Raw genomic sequence first — 18,940 nt, forward strand, 5'->3', positions numbered from 1 at the left:
TCTCTTTTGCATAGTTTTCTTCTCACCCCTGTTGGAGTCCAGGGGCTGGAGAAAAGGACAGATTTATGCAGCTATTTTCATACATTCCCTGTTCAGAGTGGAGTAGAGGGTTCTCGCCCTGACCCTATCCACTCCATCCCCCATCCTCTGCTGGGTGAGGGGCTCTTTGCATGTTCCGTTTGCTGTGGTGGGAGATTGTTTGACTGAACCCCCACCCCCACTTTGGTCTTCAGGGGCGTGGAATGGTGGGGGAATTTGTTTAAAAAGACATTTTATTATAATAAAGTCTATTTTCACAAAATCTATGCTGGACTCTACCTGGGCAAAAGACCCCTTGGAGGGGTGGGGCATGCTGGGCTTTGGACTCTCGACTTCAGGCTCCAGAAGTTACATCCAAAGGGTAACGGACAGAAACTAATCAACACCAAAAGCTTTTTAATCCTTTTCCTAAGAAGAAGGTTTGGTAGCTTCCTGAGCCCGTGGTCACAGGGCCAGGTATTTGCTACTGGGATGGGGTTGTGGAGGGAGAGGGGACAGGGGAGATACAAGCAGGGAGGGCATCAGTTTCAAGATGGTGGTGGCCGAGCACAGTGGCTCATGCCTGTAATCCCAGCACTTTGGGAGGCCGAGGCGGGTGGATCACCTGAGGTTGGGAGTTCAAGACCAGCCTGACCAACATAGAGAAACCCCGTCTCTACTAAAAATACAAAATTAGCTAGGCGTGGTGGTGCTTGCCTGTAATCCCAGCTACTTGGGAAGCTGAGGTAGGAGAATCGCTTGAACCTGGGAGGTGGAGGTTGTGGTGAGACGAGATTGTGCCATTGCACCATTGCACTCCAGCTTGGGCGACAAGAGCGAAACTCCATCTCAAAAAAAAAAAAGATGGTGGACTGAACACACACTGCAGTCTTTGTCCCCTATATCAAATGCATAGAAAGAATAGACATGAGAGAACTGGAACAAACGAACACTATACACAGTTCCATTTGAAAGCAAGAAAGGGGACTCTCAGTCCACCAGAAACCACAGGAGTCTGGAAAAGACAGAGAACAGATGGCAGATCATACCGAGAAACTTCAGAGCAGGGTCTATGTGGGAGAGCTCTGCACATTGCCTCAGGACTAGAGGCAGTGCAAACAGGGCAAAAGAGACCCTTGGGGCTACCCATGGTGTGGTTTGTTGGGGTGTTCCGTGGGGAGCAGCCAGGGTGATTGATTGTTGCCCATTCTCCTCCCGTGGGTCAAGGGCAAAGGTGAAGATGTATGCATTTAGATGAGAACGGTAGGGTTGCAGCTTGGATCAGAGAGCAGGTGGTACTTCAGGTGGCTGGCCACACCTGGCGGAAACAAGATGTATCACTACTCAGGTGAGAAAGCAACAAAATGCAGCATACTGCGAGCCCTTCAACCGAAACCCTCAAAATTATGGCAGCAGTTCCCACCCAGCGGTCCAGCAGAGACTCCCAATCACGATGGCAAGGACACAGTAAAGAGAAAAAATATTCGAGGAAAGCCAACTCCACTAAGACAGGTAACAAATGGAAATGGAAAAACATACAGGAGTCTAGACAGCATTAGCAGAAAACTTTAAAAAGGGTATCGTTGGCCAGACACAATGGCTCACACCTGTAATCTCAGCACTTTGGGAGGCTGAGGTGGACAGATCATGAGGTCAGGAGTTTGAGACCAGTGTGACCAACATGGAGAAACTCTGTCTCTACTGAAAATACAAAAATGAGCCAGGAGTTGTGGCAAGCACCTGTCATCTCAGTCGCAGCTACTCAGGAGCCTGAGGCAGGAGAATCGCTTGAATCCTGGAGGCAGAGCACCGTGGCACTCAAGCCCGGGTGACAGAGCGAGACTTCGTCTGACAAAAAAAAAAGTCTGTAGTTATCGTTGATCCTAATAGAGATCTTGAAAAAAAAATATATATATATATATGTATATTCTTTTTCTTTCTTCTTTTTTTTTTTTTTAGAAAGAAAAAAAGAATAATAAAGAAGAGGAAGAAAGAGAAAGAGGAAGAGGGAGAGAGAATGGGGGTATTGCTTGGTTGCCCGGGCTAGAATGCAGTCTAAATATGGGTATGCCTATAATTGTCCTTAATAATGGAGACATGAAAGAAAATGAGGGAAGAGAATAACAAACAAGGAGCCAACCAATGTTTCGTTTAAACTTCTAAGTTGATATGATGTGGTACTGATAAGAGTGTATATTTTGTGTATTTAAAGTGGAGAGTTCTATAAATGTTAATTACGTTTACTTGTTCCAGATCTGAGTTCAAGTCCTGGATATCGTTGTTGATTTTCTGTCTCATTGATCTGCCTAATGTTAATGTTGAAGTCTCCCACTATTATTGTGTGGGAGTCTAAGTCTCTTTATTAGTCTTGTATGTCTGCGTATTCCTGTATTGGGTGCGTATATATTTAGGATCTTTAACTCTTCTTGTTGTTGCGTTGATTCTTTTATCATTATATAATGTCCTTCTTTGCTTCTTTTGATCTTTGTTGCTTTAAAGACTATTTTATCAGAGGCAAAAATTGTAACTTCTGCTTTTTATTTATTTATTTTTGCTCTCTGTTTGGTTGGTAAATCTTTCTCCATCCCTTGTTTTGAGTCTTTGTGTATCCTTGAATGTGAGATGGGGCTGGATGCAGCATACCGATGGGATTTAGTTCTTTGTCCAAATTGCCTGTCTTTGAATTGGGGAATTTAGTCAATTTAAATTTAGAATTAATAATGATATATGTGAGTTTAATACTGCCATTTAATATTAGCTGGCTATTTTGCCCATTAGTTGATGTAAATTCTTCATTATATTGATGTTCTTTACTTTTTGGTATTTTTTTAGAAAGGCTGATACTGTTTGTTCCTTTCTATATGTAGTGGTTCTTTCAGAAGCTCTTGTAAAGCAGGCCTGGTGGTGATGAAATCTCTGAGTGTTTGCTTGTTCACAAAAAACTTCATTTTTCCTTCACTTATGAAGCTTAGTTTGGCTGGATGTGAAATTCTTGGTTGAAAGTTCTTTTCTTTAAGGATGTTGAATATTGGTCCCCACTCTCTTCTGCCTTGTAGGGTTTCTGCTGAGAGATCTGCTGTAAGTCTGATAGGCTTCCCTTTGTGGGTAACCTGACCTTTCTCTCTGGCTGCCCTTAGTATTTTCTCCTTCATTTCAACCCTGGTGAATCTGACGATTATGTGCCTTGGAGTTGCTCTTCTTGAGGAATATCTTTGTGGTGTTCTCTGTATTACCTGGAGTTGAATATTATCCTGCCTTACTAGGTTGGGAAAATTTTCCTGAATAATATCCTGAAGCATATTTTCCAGCTTGGATTCATTCTCTTCGTCACATTCAGGTACACCTATCAAGCGTAGATTAGGTCTTTTCACATAGTCCCATATTTCTTGGAGACTTTGCTCGTTCCTTTTTATCCTTTTTTCTCTAATCTTGTCTTCTAGTTTTATTTCATTGAGTTGGTCTTCGACCTCTGAGATATTCCTCAATTCTTCTGCTTGATCAATTCGGCTGTTAAAACTTGTGCATACTTCACATAGTTCTCGTATTGTTTTTCAGCTCCATCAATTCACTTATTTTCCTCTCTAAATTTTGTATTCTTGTTGACAATTCGTCAAACCTTTTTTCAAAGTTCTTAGTTTCTTTAGATTGTGTTAGAACAAGTTCTTTTAATTCACAGAAGTTTCTTATTATCCACGTTTTGAAGCCTGCTTCTGTAATTGGAACACACTCGTTCTCCATCAAGCCTTGTTCCGTTGCTGATGAGGAACTGGGATCCCCCGCTGAGGGAGAGGCGTTCTGATCTTGGGTATTCTCAGCCTTTTTTGGCTGTTTTCTTTCCTTCTTTGTAGATTTATCCATCTGTGGTCTTTATAATTACCGTCTTTGTGATTGGGTTTCTGAGTGGACATCCAATTTATTGATTCTCAGTGCCGAAATCTGAGCAACCCACTGCGCTGACTAAATCAGCGGCGTTAAGATTGATGGTGCTTTTCTGACTCTGCACCAAGAACCAACGCTCCGAGGCGCCGGCAAAACCGCCTCGCCGGTCACAAGAGTCGCGCTGGCGACCCGTGGGGCTCCTCCGCTGGGAATCTCCTGGTGCGTGAGTAACAAGAATTCATGTGAAGGTGTGGCGTCCTCTCCTTCTTTGCGTTTTCACTGGGGGCTACAATCCCGAGCTGCTAGTGATCAGCCATCTTGGATCTCTCTCCTATATTCTTGTTAAAAAAAGAACTCAATATATGGGTGAAGAGCATGTAATTCATAGTTGGATAAAATTAGTAAGCTTGAAATTTGAGGTAAGTAATTCCCTCAGAGTGCTGTACAAAGGTATAAAGAAATGAGCAAAATGAATGAAAAGTTATACTTGGAGGATGGGGTCAAATGTTTCAATATCTATTCATAAGAATACCCGGGGGTTGGGAAGACGTGCAGAGGAATAGAGACATAAGTGATAGAACAAATAATGGGTATAAATTTTCTAGAACTGAAGAAAGACACAGATCCTTAGATTCAGAGGACTTACTGCATGTGAAGCTTATAAATAAATTACAAGTATGGAAAAATGTTTGTTCTTCATCTATTAAGACGATCAAATGTCTTTTTTTCCTTTAGGCTGTTGATAAGCTGAATTAAATTGATTGATTTTCAAAAGTTAAAATAGATTTGCATTCCCAAGATAAACCCCACTTGTTATGATTTTTTTATATTGCTAAATTCAATTTGCTACTATTTTGTTGAGGAATTTTGCATCTGTGTTCATGAGTTATCTTGTTCTGTAGTATTCTTTTATTGTAATGTCCATGTTGGATTTTAATAAGAGTACAGTTAGCCTCATAAAATGAGATGGAAAGTTTCTATCACATTCTGTATCATGGAAGAGATTGGGTAGAACTAGCATTATATCTTTTTTTTTTTTTTGAGAAGGACTTTTGCTCTGTCACCTAGGCTGGAGTGCAATGGCGTGGTCTCAGCTCACTGCAAACTCCGCCTCCTGGGTTCAAGTGATTCTCCTGACTCAGCCTCCCAAGCAGGTGGGATTACAGGTGCCCACCACCACACCAGGCTAGTTTTTATATTTTTAGTAGAGATGGGGTTTCTTCATGTTGGCCAAGCTGATCTGAAACTCCTGACCTCAGATGATCCACCTGCCTTGGCTTCCCAAAGTGCTGGGATATCAGGTGTGAGCCATTGTGCCAGGCCCGCATTACATCTTTCTTAAATATTTGATAAAATTTGTCAGTGACAGCATCTAGGGCTGGAGTTTTCTTTGTGTGAAGGTTTTTTTTTTTTTTTTTTGAGATGGAATCCCACTCTGTCACCCAAGCTGGAGTGCAGTGCAGTGGCATGATCTTGGCTCACTGCAACCTGCCTCAGCTTCCCAAGTAGCTGGGATTATGGGCACCTGCCACTGCGTCTGGTTAATTTTTATAGTTTTGTTAGAAATGGGGTTTCACCATCTTGGCCAGGCTAATCTTGAACTCCTGACCTTGTGATTCACCTGCCTCAGCCTCCCAAAGTGCTGGGATTATAGGCATGAGCCACTGTGATTGGCCTGCTTGAGGCTTTTAAACTATGAATTTAATGTTGTGAATAGATACAGGACTTAAATATAACTGTTTCTTCTTGAGTGAACTTTTGTGATTTGTTTCAAGGAATTTTTAATCCTAGTTGCCACATCTGTATTTGTAACGTATGCAGGGTCTGCAGTAATGTATGTAGGGTCTGCGGTAATGTATGTAGGGTCTGCGGTAATGTATGTAGGGTCTGTGGTAATGTTCCCTCTTTTATTACTGATGTTTGTAAGTTGTTTTCTTTTTTTCTTGATCAGTTTAACTAGAGGTTTATCAATAAAATCGATCTTTCAAAGAATCATCTTCTTGGTTTCATTAGTTTTTTCTCTATTATTTTTCTGTGTTAAATTTCATTATCTGCTCTTTATTAGTTAATTAATTAAAAAATTTTTTTTTCCTTCTGCCTGTTTTGTTCACTGTGGTCTTCTTTTTCTTGTTTCTTAACAAAGCATAAGCTTAGAATATTAATTTGAGATATTTTTTCTTTTTTAATATAAGCATTTAATGCTGTAAATTTCCCTCTATCCATTGTTTTAGCTGCATTCCACAAATTTTGATATATTGTGTTTCAACTTTCATTCAGCTCTATTTATTTATTTTTGTCTTGTAAACAGTATAATTTTATAAACAAAAATTTTTTCACCTTCAAAGCTATCACGTCAATAAGATACTTAATTAAATAATCTTTAAAATATTTTAACAATGTGCAAATATATTCACAACATAATCTGCTGATAAGGACTTTAACAAAGTTGTTTTTTTTTTTTATGTATAGCTAGGCTTTCAGAAATTGACAGAGGAGTATCTTTTTTTTTTTTTTTTTTTTTTTTGAGGAAGAAAGAGAAAGAGGAAGAGGGAGAGAGGATGGGGGTATTGCTTTATTGCCCGGGCTAGAATGCAATCTATGCAATCTAAATATGGGTATGCCTATAATTGTCCTTAATAATGGAGATATAAAAGAAAATGAGGGAAGAGAATAACAAACAAGCAGCCAACCAACATTTCGTTTAAACTTCTAAGTTGATATGATGTAGTACTGATAAGAGTATATATTTTGTATATTTAAAGTGGAGAGTTCTGTAAATGTTAATTACATGTACTTGTTCCAGATCTGAGTTCAAGTCCTGGATATCGTTGTTAATTTTCTGTCCCATTGATCTGTCTAATATTAATGTTGAAGTCTCCCACTATTATTATGTGGGAGTCTAAGTCTCTTCATAAGTCTTGTATGTCTGGGTATTCCTGTATTGGGTGCATATATATTTAGGATCTTTAGCTCTTCTTCTTGTTGCATTGATCCTTTTATCATTATATAATGTCCTTCTTTGCTTCTTTTGATCTTTGTTGCTTAATTGTAACTTCTGCTTTTTATTTATTTATTTTAGCTCCCTGTTTGGTTGGTAAATCCTTCTCCATCCCTTGTTTTGAGTCTTTGTGTATCCTTGAATGTGAGATGGGGCTGGATGCAGCATACTGATGGGTTTTAGTTTTTTATTCAAATTGCCTGTCTGTCTTTGGATTGGGGGATTTAGTCAATTTAAATTTAGAATTAATAATAATATATGTGAGTTTAATACTGCCATTTAATATTAACTGGCTATTTTGCCCATTAGTTGATGTAAATTCTTCATTATATTGATGTTCTTTACTTTTTGGTATTTTTTTAGAAAGGCTGATACTGTTTGTTCCTTTCTATGTGTAGTGGTTCTTTCAGAAGCTCTTGTAAAGCAGGCCTGGTGGTGATAAAATCTCTGAGTGCTTGCTTGTTCACAAAAAACTTTATTTTTCCTTCACTTGTGAAGCTTAGTTTGGCTGGATGTGAAATTCTTGGTTGAAAGTTCTTTTCTTTAAGGATGTTGAATATTGGTCCCCACTCTCTTCTGGCTTGTAGGGTTTCTGTTGAGAGATCTGCTGTGAGTCTGATAGGCTTCCCTTTGTGGGTAACCTGACCTTTCTCTCTGGCTGCCCTTAGTATTTTCTCCTTCATTTCAACCCTGGTGAATCTGACGATTATGTGCCTTGGAGTTGCTCTTCTTGAGGAATATCTTTGTGGTGTTCTCTGTATTACCTGGAGTTGAATATTATCCTGCCTTACTAGGTTGGGAAAATTTTCCTGAATAATGTCCTGAAGCGTATTTTCCAGCTTGGATTCATTCTCTTCGTCACATTCAGGTACACCTATCAAGCGTAGATTAGGTCTTTTCACATAGTCCCATATTTCTTGGAGACTTTGCTCGTTCCTTTTTATCCTTTTTTCTCTAATCTTGTCTTCTTGTTTTATTTCATTGAGTTGGTCTTCGACCTCTGATATCCTTTCTTCTGCTTGATCAATTCGGCTGTTAAAACTTGTGCATACTTCACGAAGTTCTCGTATTGTGTTTTTCAGCTCCATCAATTCACTTATATTCCTCTCTAAATTGTGTATTCTTGTTAACATTTCGTCAAACCTTTTTTCAAAGTTCTTAGTTTCTTTGGATTGAGTTAAAACAAGTTCTTTTAATTCACAGAAGTTTCTCATTATCCACATTTTGAAGCCTGCTTCTGTAATTGGAACACACTCGTTCTCCATCAAGCCTTGTTCCATTGCTGATGAGGAACTGTGATCCCCCGCTGAGGGAGAGGCGTTCTGATCTTGGGTATTCTCAGCCTTTTTTGGCTGTTTTCTTCCTTTCATTGTAGATTTATCCATCTGTGGTCTTTATAATTACCGTCTTTGTGATTGGGTTTCTGAGTGGACGTCCAACTTACTGATTCTCAGCGCCGAAATCTGAGCAACCCACTGCACCGACCAAATCAGCGGCGTTAAGATTGATGGTGCTTTTCTGACTCTGCACCAAGAACCAACGCTCCGAGGCGCCGGCAAAAGCGCCTCGCCGGTCACAAGAGTCGCGCTAGTGACCCGTGGGGCTCCTCCGCTGGGAATCTCCTGGTGTGTGAGCAACAAGAATTCATGTGAAGGTGTGGCGTCCTCTCGTTCTTTGCGCTTTCAGTGGGAGCTACAATCCCGAGCTGCTAGTGATCAGCCATCTTGGATCTCTCTCCCACAAAGTTTATAGTACCTGCAACCCCATAACTTAAAGTACAATTAAACAAAACAAAACAAAACAAAACAATGTCAATGTTAGCTCTTGGTTGAACAGTGATGCCAGGTTTCTTACTGCAGTTTCTATCTTCATTCTTTAAATAGATAAAGTCAATTTTGTTATTTCTTGCCTCTGCTGTAGCAACTAGGAAAATTGTTTATTTCAGTTATTCTACTGCCCAGGTGTTCACAAGACGTTTCTACCTACTTTCAATGCACGATGGGTTAGATGACTTTATATCCCCCATAATTACTTACTTACAAGCCAGCAAGGCTGGTGTGCTGGCCTTTTACCTTCACAACACTGTGAAAAGACAGCATTTAATAAGCAAAGGGCCACAAAACTAGTGGTTAGGCAGCCAGAGTTTTCCAACCACTGTTTGCCTATGGTATTCTGTGTTACCTTGACAAGTTTCTTATAATGCTTGAACTTCATCTTTCCAGTCTGTGAAGTGAGATTGTTTAGCTAAACCATCTCTAAGGTCACTGAAATTCCTAAAATCTTTGATTCTAATTTTATTTATTTATTTATTTATTTTTTAAAGATGGGGTTTCACCATGATGGCCAGGCTGGTCTTGAACTCCTGACCTCAGGTAATCCACCCACCTCGGCCTCCCAAAGTACTAGGATTACAGGTGTGAGTCACCGCGCCCGGCTAATTCTAATTTTAATTTGTTTGATTCTATTGCTTATTAATAGAGCAGACAAGAGAGTGTTAGGTTTTTGATTTTAGTTTGTAATTATGGGAATATTTTTATTGCCATAACTAAGCTTTTCTTTCTGAGCAAAATAAAAGTTCCATGTCCTAGTTAGTTATTATTTATGAGGGATAATAAACAGTAAAGAAAGGTGAATAATTTTAGATATTTAGATTTAGTTTTAGAGTACACTTGCCTTTTGATCTGTTGACACAACAAATAAGAAGGAAGAGAAGAAATTAAGCATCTCTTCCACCACGCTGACTTTGAGATGCAATATTATAAGGTAACAGATCTTTCCTTACTTGACATTAACATGTTTTTGAAGATTGGATGAAACTTTTTTATTTCTCCTCTTTACTTAGAGATCTGTTTCTGTAGAAGATGCGATATGGAGAATTGGAACAGCATGGATGCTAATGCTCAGTTGCAGCGGCATCATCAGAACGCATTAGACACAATCAGGTCTGATACTCAGCTTGCGCTCCGTGTGTGTTGCCCCACTTCTGGATCTCGGTGATTGGTATTGACTATCAGTCTCTTTGCTTCTTTAAGATATGCTTGACTTCAAATCCTCTCTATGCTTTTCAAAAAGGCTAATGAATTGCACTATACCACAGTATTTAAAATAAGAAACATATTCAGGGCTTGATGTTAATATACTTCAAAATGTTGTAGCTGACAGGAATCACTGGGGAAACTGGGTCTGTCTTCGCATGACTGAGATTCTAATTCTTCTTGTAATTCATCTGAATGCTGTTACTTCCTTTTTCATTGCCTATAAAATAAACTGGGCCAGGTACGGTGGCTCATGCCTGTAATCCCAGCACTTTGGGAGGCCAAGGTGGGAGCATTGCTTGACACCAGGAGTTTGAGACCAGCCTGGGCAGCATGGTGAGACCCCCCCCCCCACCATCTCTACAAACATAAATAAATGAATAAATTAGCTGGCCTAGTGGTGTGCACCTGTGTTTCCACCTACTCGGGAGGCTGAGGTGGGAGGTTCGCTTGAGTCCGTGTTTGGAGTACTGGAGGAAAGCAAATGGAATCTCCATTGGTTCCAACAATTACTGAGAGAGGAGCGTAAAACTCTCCAACTAAGGTTGCCGTGGGCCGAGATCGCACCACTGCACTCCAGCCTGGTGCCTGGCAACAGAGCGAGACTCTGTCTCAAAAACAAAACCAAAACCAAAAAACTCTCCAACTATAATTGTAAATTTATTTATTTTCCCTTTTAATTTTGTCAGTTTTGCTTCATGTTCTTCAAATCCCCGTTGTTAAATATATATACATCTAGAATTGTTGTGTCTTCTTGATGAATTAACTCCTTCCTGCTTTACCACTGGTTATTTTCTTTACTTTAAAGTCTTTTTGTTTGATACGAATATAGCCACTCTAGCTCTCTTTATTTATGTTAGCATGGCATATTTTTTTCCTATCCTTTTGCTTTTAATCTACTTATATCATTATATTTGAAGGGAGCTTCTTTTGGACAGTATATAGTTGGGTCACTTAAAAAAATCATCCTGGGCTGGGTGCGGTGGCTCACACCTGTAATCTTGGCACTTTGGGAGGCTGAGGCCGGTGGATCATTTGAGGTCAGTGGTTCAAGACTAGCCTGGTCAACATGGTGAAACCCTGTCTCTACTAAGAATACAAAAATTAGCCAGGAGGTAGTGGCGTGTGCCTGTAATCCCAACTACTAGGGACGCTGAGGCAGGAGAATTGCTTGAGCCTGGGAGGCAGAGGTTGTGGTGAGCTGAGATTACACCACTGCACTCTAGCCTGGGTGACAGAATGAGACCCTGTCTCAAAAAAAAAAAAAAAAAAAAAAAACATTCTGACAATCTTTGTTTTAACTGATGTGTTTAGACCATTCACTTACATTCAGTGTGATTATTTAAATTTTGGTTTACAATTGTATTTGTTTTCTGCTTGTTCACTCTGTTTTCTCTTTCTTGCCTTTTTCTGGGTTGTTTGAACACTTTTTGGTATCCCTTTAAATGTAATTGCATTTATATATACATTTATATATACATTTACACATTATGTGTGTGTATATATATATATAAATATATATATAACTTTTAGTGGTTGCTTTAGGTATGATAGCATATACATTTGACTTTTCATTATTTAAATCAATATTTTAGCACCTCAAGTGGGATTTAGAGATTTTAACATCATCTATTTTCCTTAGTCCTGCTCCACAGTTGTCTTGTGTCTCTACATAGATGAAAAATTTAATCAGGCAGCATTCTAACTTTTGTTTTCAACCAGAAGATAGGTTTTAAGAAACTCAAAGGCGTGAAGTAGCGAAATAGACTATTATATTTAACCCAGATATTTAACATCTTGTTGCTCTTTGTTTATTTCTGATGTCCCAAGTTTCCTTCTGGTGTCATTTCAGAGAAATAGTGACAGTAATTCTCTTAGTTTTTCTTCAGATGAGAATGTCTTTATTTCACTTTCATTCTTGATGAATATTTACACTGGGTAGAGAATTATGTTGGAGGTTCTTTTTTTTTTTTTTTTTTTTAATTTAATATGTATGTAGAGATGGGGTTTTACCATCTTGGCCAGGCTGGTCTTGAAATCCTGACCTCATGATCCACCCATCTCAGCCTCCCAAAGTGCTGGGATTAGAGGCGTGAGCCACCACACCCGGCCTCAGAGATTCTTTATTTCAACGCTTCTAAAATATTGTTTTCCTTCCTTCTATCTCATAGCTCTGATAAGAAAGCCACAGTCATGCAAACTGTTGATTCTCTATAGTAACATATCATTTTTCTTTGGCTTATTGCAAGATGTTTGTCTTTGTCCTTTGTTTTCAGCAGTTTGACCACGTGTTGAGAATGGGTTCCTTTACGTTTATTCTATTTGGGGTTTGCTGAGCTTCTTGATTCTATGTCTATGTCTTTGCCAAATTTCGGGAGTTTGCCAAATTTGAAGTTTTCTTCAAATATTTTTCTACACCACATTTTTCTCCCTCTCCTACTGGGACTTGGATGATGCAAATGTTAGACCTTTTGGTATTGTTCCACAGGTTTTCTAAAGGGTTGCTTTCCTGAGCTCCTCCCTGACTGTCATCTCCCTGATACATGCTGATTCCTTGAGATTCTTGATCCCTTGGCCAAAAAGCTGGATTTATTTACCTTGTTTTGTGATGTACTTCATGTGGCCATGCCTGCGTAGGGGGCCAGGCAATGGGAAGACAAAGACAGAGAGAGAAGACTGTCGATTCATTTCACCATCCTGGGAGCACAGGTCCTCTCACTAGAGAGGAAGGTTTTCCTCCCTCAGAGTTTTAGGGTCTCTCTGCCCTCCTCTCCTGCTGCTGCCACTATTACCAAGAGTGCTTGAAACTGGGGTGCAAAGTAATGAAGAAAAGAAAAAGTGGGAGATCTCTGAACTCTGAACATTAGGAGATCTTTTCCTGCCCCTGAAGCCAGATCTAGAGAGTTTTCTCCTGGAACCCCCTCTGTCCCCATAGATGTCCATATTGGGTTTTGGGCTGCATTGAGTTCAGGTTGGGGGATACCAGAGGAGAATATATAGTCAAATCACTGCTACTCAGATGGTATGTTCAAACATATTATTCTTCTCCAATATGCCTGCGTTGATTACTTTCGGAGTCTTCATACAGTTGCTCCATGCATTCTGTACAAAATGTATATTTGCATTCATTGTGAGACAGACAGACAGTGTGGAATGTGTTTGTTCCATCTTATCTTACCTACATCTGGAACTTCTTTTTTTTTTTGAGACAGAGTTTTGCTCTTGCTGCCCAGGCAGGAGTGAAATGGGGTGATCTTGGCTCACTGCAACCTCTCCCTCCTGGGTTCAAGAGATTCTACTGCCTCAGCCTCTCAAGTAGCTGGGATTGCAGGTGCCTGCCACACCTGGCTCAATATTGTAGTTTTAGTAGAGTCAGGGTTTCACCACGTTAGCCAGGCTGGTCTCAAACTCCTGACCTCAGGTGATTCACCTGCCCTGGTCTCCCCAAAGTTTTAGGATTACAGGCATGAGCCACTGCTCTTGACCTGGAACTTCTTACTGGTATCTTGATTGTGACTGTATTGAATTATAGATCTGTTTGGGAAGAATTGACATTTTCACAATACAGAGTCTGTTGGCCTATAAAAAAGTATATTCTTCCATTTATTTAGGTCTCCTTTAATTTTTCTTAGCAATGTTTTCTAGTTTTCAGTATCAATCTTGTATATCTTTTGTCAGATTTATCCCTAAGTGTTTTATATTTTTGATGCTATTATAAGTGATATTGTTATTTTTATTTCAATTTCTGATTGTTGCTAGTATATAGAAACACAGCTAATTTTTGTAGGTTGGCCTTGTGTATTGCAACCTTGCTAAACTCACTTATTGGTTCCACTAGATTTTACGTAGATTCCTTAGAATCGTGTGTGTGTGTGTGTGTGTGTGTGTGTGTGTGTGTACATATGTGATCATATTGTATATAAGCAAAGACAGAATTCAAATTCTGATGTCTTTAATTGCTTTTTCTTGTCTCTTTGTACAGCTCAGACTATAATACAATGCTGAATAAAAATGGCAGAAGCAGACATCCTTGCCTCATTCCCAGTCTTAGAATGCATTCAGTCTTTTACCAGTAAGCATCATGTTAGTGATATCTTGTTCTGTAGATACCTTTTATCAGATTTGAGGAAGTTCCTTTTCCTCAACGAGTGTTTTAGTTAGTTTGTTTGTTTTTGTTTTTTTTGAGACAGAGTCTCACTCTGTAACCAGGCTGGAGTGTGGTGGTGCAATTTTGGCTCACTGCAACCCCTGCCTCCCAGGTTCAAGCAATTCTCATGCCTCAGCCTTTGAGTAGCTAGGATTACAAGTGTACGCCACCATGCCTGGCTAATTTTTGCATTTTTGGTAAACATAGAGGTTTGCCATGTTAGCTAGGCTGGTCTCAAACTCCTGACCTCAAGTGATCTGCCTGCCTCAGCCTCCCAAAGTGTTGGGATTACAGGCGTGAACCACCACGCCCGACTGAGGCATTGTTTTTAATGGTGAAAAAATGTAGAAGTATCAGATTCCATTAGTAGAGGAACGGTCACAAAATGGAGAGACAGGCCAACTAAAGAATATCATGTAAGTTAAAAAAGTGAGATCCTACTCAGGAGGCTGAGGCAGGAGAATGGCTTGAGTCCAAGAGTTCCAGGCTGCAGTGTGCCATTGCACTCCAACCTGGGCAACAGAGTGAGGCTCTGTCTCTAAAAAATATCAAAACCCAAAAAACTTAAAAAAAAAAAAGTGAGATCATGCTCTAAGTGGCACATGATAGATCTATAAAATGTACTGAGTAAAGGAAACAGATCCCAGAACAATACGCATAATGTGGTATCATTTATGGAGAAAAAAGAATATTTTGCACAAATCCATAAATATGAACGAATGTAAAGTATTATTAAAAGATTTGGAAGGACAAATAAAAAAATGTGAACAGTGTTTCTATCTGAAGAGTGGAGGAAGGGGACTGGAATTGGGGATGAGGTGGTAACCTAATCTCAGGGGAGCTTTAGCCTGGTCTGTAATTTTAAATTCTATTCAAAATATATCCAGGTATTACCTGTGGAATTCAAAATTAATGAAAACAATTATAAAGAGAGATCAAACACGATCTATGGGCTGGGTGCAACTGGTGTGTCTGAGCAGCCGCTGCCTCTTCCGTCTCCCCAGCTTCCATGGCCTTCTTGGGGAGCCTCTTTCTCTCCAACCATACACACAGGAAATCTGGCTGAAATCCCAACTGAATTGTTTCCTAAATAGTATTGAGAAAGAACAAGCTGTTTTGCAAGCAGTAGCAGAGAGGGCCCGTTATCCCACAGGCAGTTGGGCTTCACCCTGGGGGTGGGGATATTTGGGAAATCTAAGTGGGCAGAAGAGAGGGCAGGTGTGTGTGTGTGTGTGTGTGTGTGTGTGTGTGTGTTGGAGGCGGGGAGCTTCCTCAAATGACTATAGTCTTGGGATGCAGCAGTTCCAGCAGTGCCCTCCAGAAGCTACCCCCAGGAAGGGGAGCTGGCAGGTGACTTACGTGGGACAAGACTTATTTGAAATCTCTCCCACCCCCTGGAGCTGCGTTCTCCTGATTACCCTGCATGCTGAGAAGCGCTTTAAGCCTCAAACCCATCCCCACCTGACAGTTAGGGCCCAGATGAGGGAACGACAGAGGTGCAGACAGGAGAGGCTGACTGCCTTGGAGTGACCTCAGGTGGGTCATTTTTAATTGGTTGAAAACATCATCAAGTCACAGAACATCTCTAACCCTGGCACACACATGGGCACCCTAAGACCCAGCCCTGGGCCAAAGGCAGGGGCTTTGGGGAATCCACATCTTGAGAGTGCTCCCACCTCTGTGTGAGCGGAGCACTTTGGGTCTTTGAACTTCATTCTTGGAAAAGGATTTTCAAACATTCCTAGCCTGATTGCTGCCTGCCAGGTCTCCATGTCTGGGCCTCCCTTCCAGTGCACAGTCCACACTGCAGCCCCAGCGCATGAGCTTTCTAAAGTAACTTGGACCATGCACTCCTGATTCACAGACTTCATGACTCCCTGGGGCTTTGGGACTATAATTTCTCAGTAGGTCCAGGAGAATGTTGCATCCTGGCCTCTGCCTGCACCGCCAGCCTCACCCTGTCCACCCTGTCCCTGTGTTGGAACTGAGTGAGGCTGACAGTGTCATTCTCTGGGCCCAGAATGCTCTTCCCTCTCTGTGTCTACCTGGGCAGCTTTGAGACAGACATTCTTCAGGACAGTGTCCAGATTGATTCTGAAGACTCCTCTAGAAAGCCTTCCTTGATCTCGCCCGGTAGATCCAAGTGCTGCTCTTTGCTGCTCCTTAAGATCCCTGCACAGGCTCTTGGGGCGCCATTTGTTTGCCTTTCTGCCCCCCTCTGTGAGCTCCTTGAGGATGAGGCCCATGCTTTGCTCAGTGGAGAATGCCCAGTACCCAGCACAGTACCCGACAAGCACTCTGTAATTACTTGCTGAAGAAATCATTGAATGAAAGGTCAGGAAGAGGTGTCCAGAGGCTACTGGGTCAACAGCACTGGTTTGGAACTCAAGAGACCTGACATGGAGATTATTCTGAACTGGGCCACACTGTCAACCTTGATCAAGTCATTTCCTTCCCTGGTTCCCTCTTTCTCAGCTCTGCAGTATGGGTCTTGCATTAAATATCTCTCTCTTCTTGAGCCTTGACAATTCCTTTAAAAGAGCAAAAGGACACTGATACTCAAGGTTAACAAGGGTGACAAAGGACAGGCACTGTCATGCATGGCTGATGAGAGGATGAGGCACAATCTTCAGCAGGCCATTTGACTATCAATATTAAAAAGCCCTACAATGTGCATGCCCAGATACTCAGCAATTTTACTTCTTTTTTTTTTTTTTTTTTTTGAGATGGAGTTTTGCACTTGTTGCAATGGCGTGATCTTGGCTCACCGCAACCTCTGCTCCCTGGGTTCAAGCAATTCTCCCGCCTCAGCCTCCTGAGTAGCTGGGATTACAGGCATGCACCACCATGCCTGGCTAATTTTGTATTTTTAGTAGAGATGGGGTTTCTCCAGGTTCGTCAGGCTGGTCTTGAACTCCTGACCTCAGGTGAACTGCCTGCCCACCTCTGTCTCCCAAAATGCTGGGATTATAGCCATGAGCCACTGCACCTGGCTGAGCAATTTTACTTCTAAGACTTCCTGCCTTAGGAAATAATTGATGATGCGGCTAGAGATTTAACTCCACAGATGCTTATCTAGTACTACTTATAATAATGAAAATCAGAAATAACCTAAGTATCTAATGAGACAGGATTAGTTAATAAATCATATAAAATATTTATAGGAAATATTATACAGACATAAAAATGAAGTAAACCTGTATTTATTGACACAGGGAGATACCCAGACTAAAATTGTTAGGTACCAAAAGGAGATGGTAAAACAATATTTAAAGTTCCTCTTACCAATATTTAAAAATAAATGTTATGTCTACATATAGGATATCAAATTATTAAATGAGGTATTGATGAGTGGCGGGATTATGGGCAATTATTTTCCTTCCTATTGTTTATTTATGTGAAGACAATGATAGACCTTGAAAGAAAAAAAGTACCCACAATCTCACTTGATTATAAGTGATTTTGATTTCTCTTTACTTTTGCTTACTTGTGTTCTCAAATTTTGCATCAATGAAAATTATATTACTTAAAGGATTGAAAAATCATCTCCGAAAGCCTATAAAATTCTAGAACCTGATTCACAAAGAGCCACTTGACCAAGTTCACACAGAGCAAGTCACTGGCAGGGCAAAAGCTGAACTCAGGGGCCCCTGGGTTCCCCTTCCCAGCAGGGGACAGGATCCCTGGACTAGGGATCCTGCAGATGAGGCCCGTGCTTTGCTCAGTGGACAGTGCCCAGCGCCCAGCAAAGTACCCGACAAGCGCTCAGTAAACACCTGCTGAAGAAATCATTGAATGAAAGAAATTGAATAGACACACTGGGAAGATGTTCTGGGCTTGGCAGTCCTTGTCCCTTGGGCAAGAAGTGGTCTGGGCCTGAGAAGACAAGAGTGGGTGGCAGGAAGGTGGCTGAAGGTAGGAGGTGGAATTTAAATTGGACATGGATGGCATATAGTTGGCATGAGCTCAGCCTGACCAGGGCCCAGAGAGGTAGACACATTTAGTCCAAAGTCATAGTACTTTTCCTGCTTGAGACTGGTGGCTGTTTTGCTGGCTTTCTCAAGTAAGAAACACCCTCTTCTATTTCAGAATGATTCCGAATGATTAACCCAAATCCTCCCAACTGCACTGTCTTGTCCCAGAGAGGCCCTGGGCTGTGTCACAACCAGCTCTGCTCTCTCCTGGTTCCTGAAATCCAGGAGCAGATGGTGGTGGGGAGGGGAAGTTTGGAGACAGTCCCACGACCGGAAGCCCAGAAGAAAGGGGAGTGAGGGGGGATAGAGGAAGTGACCTTGGTCCTGCGCCCACAGCCCTCAGGGTCCTCCTTCCTGTGAAGCCTAACGGTCTCCAGACAGATTTCCTGTCCCCTTAGCCCCACCAAGAACCAGAGGCTGCTCAGCGGGGTTGGCTGCAGGACCTAGGTTACTGTTGGAGTGGGGGATGGCCACCTGAGACCAACTGGGTCATCTTTATGCCAGGTCTCCCTTTCACCCTCCTGTCTTCCCTGGGCCGACTCTATGCCCCATAATTCCTTGGCCACCAGTTCCTGAGTTTTGTTCCTTTCAAAAGAACCCTGGATGATCAGTGTGACCAGAATTTCAGAAGGGTTAGTTGTGTGTACCCGCTGGGGAAAGCACTGGTATAGGCACACAATGTCTGAGAAATCTTGGGCTGGATATGCTAAATTCAAAGGCTGGGGACAGGCTGGGCGCGGTGGCTCGTGTCTATAATTTCAGCACTTTGGGAGGCCTAGAAGGGCCGATAGCTTGAGGTCAGGAGTTCAAGACCAGCCTGGCCAACATGGTGAAACCCCGAATCTACTAAAAATACAAAAATTAGCCAGGTGTGGTAGTGGGTGCCTGT

This window comes from Saimiri boliviensis, chromosome 17 (genome assembly GCF_048565385.1).
Source record: "Saimiri boliviensis isolate mSaiBol1 chromosome 17, mSaiBol1.pri, whole genome shotgun sequence".
NCBI classification, from domain to species: Eukaryota; Metazoa; Chordata; class Mammalia; order Primates; family Cebidae; genus Saimiri; species Saimiri boliviensis.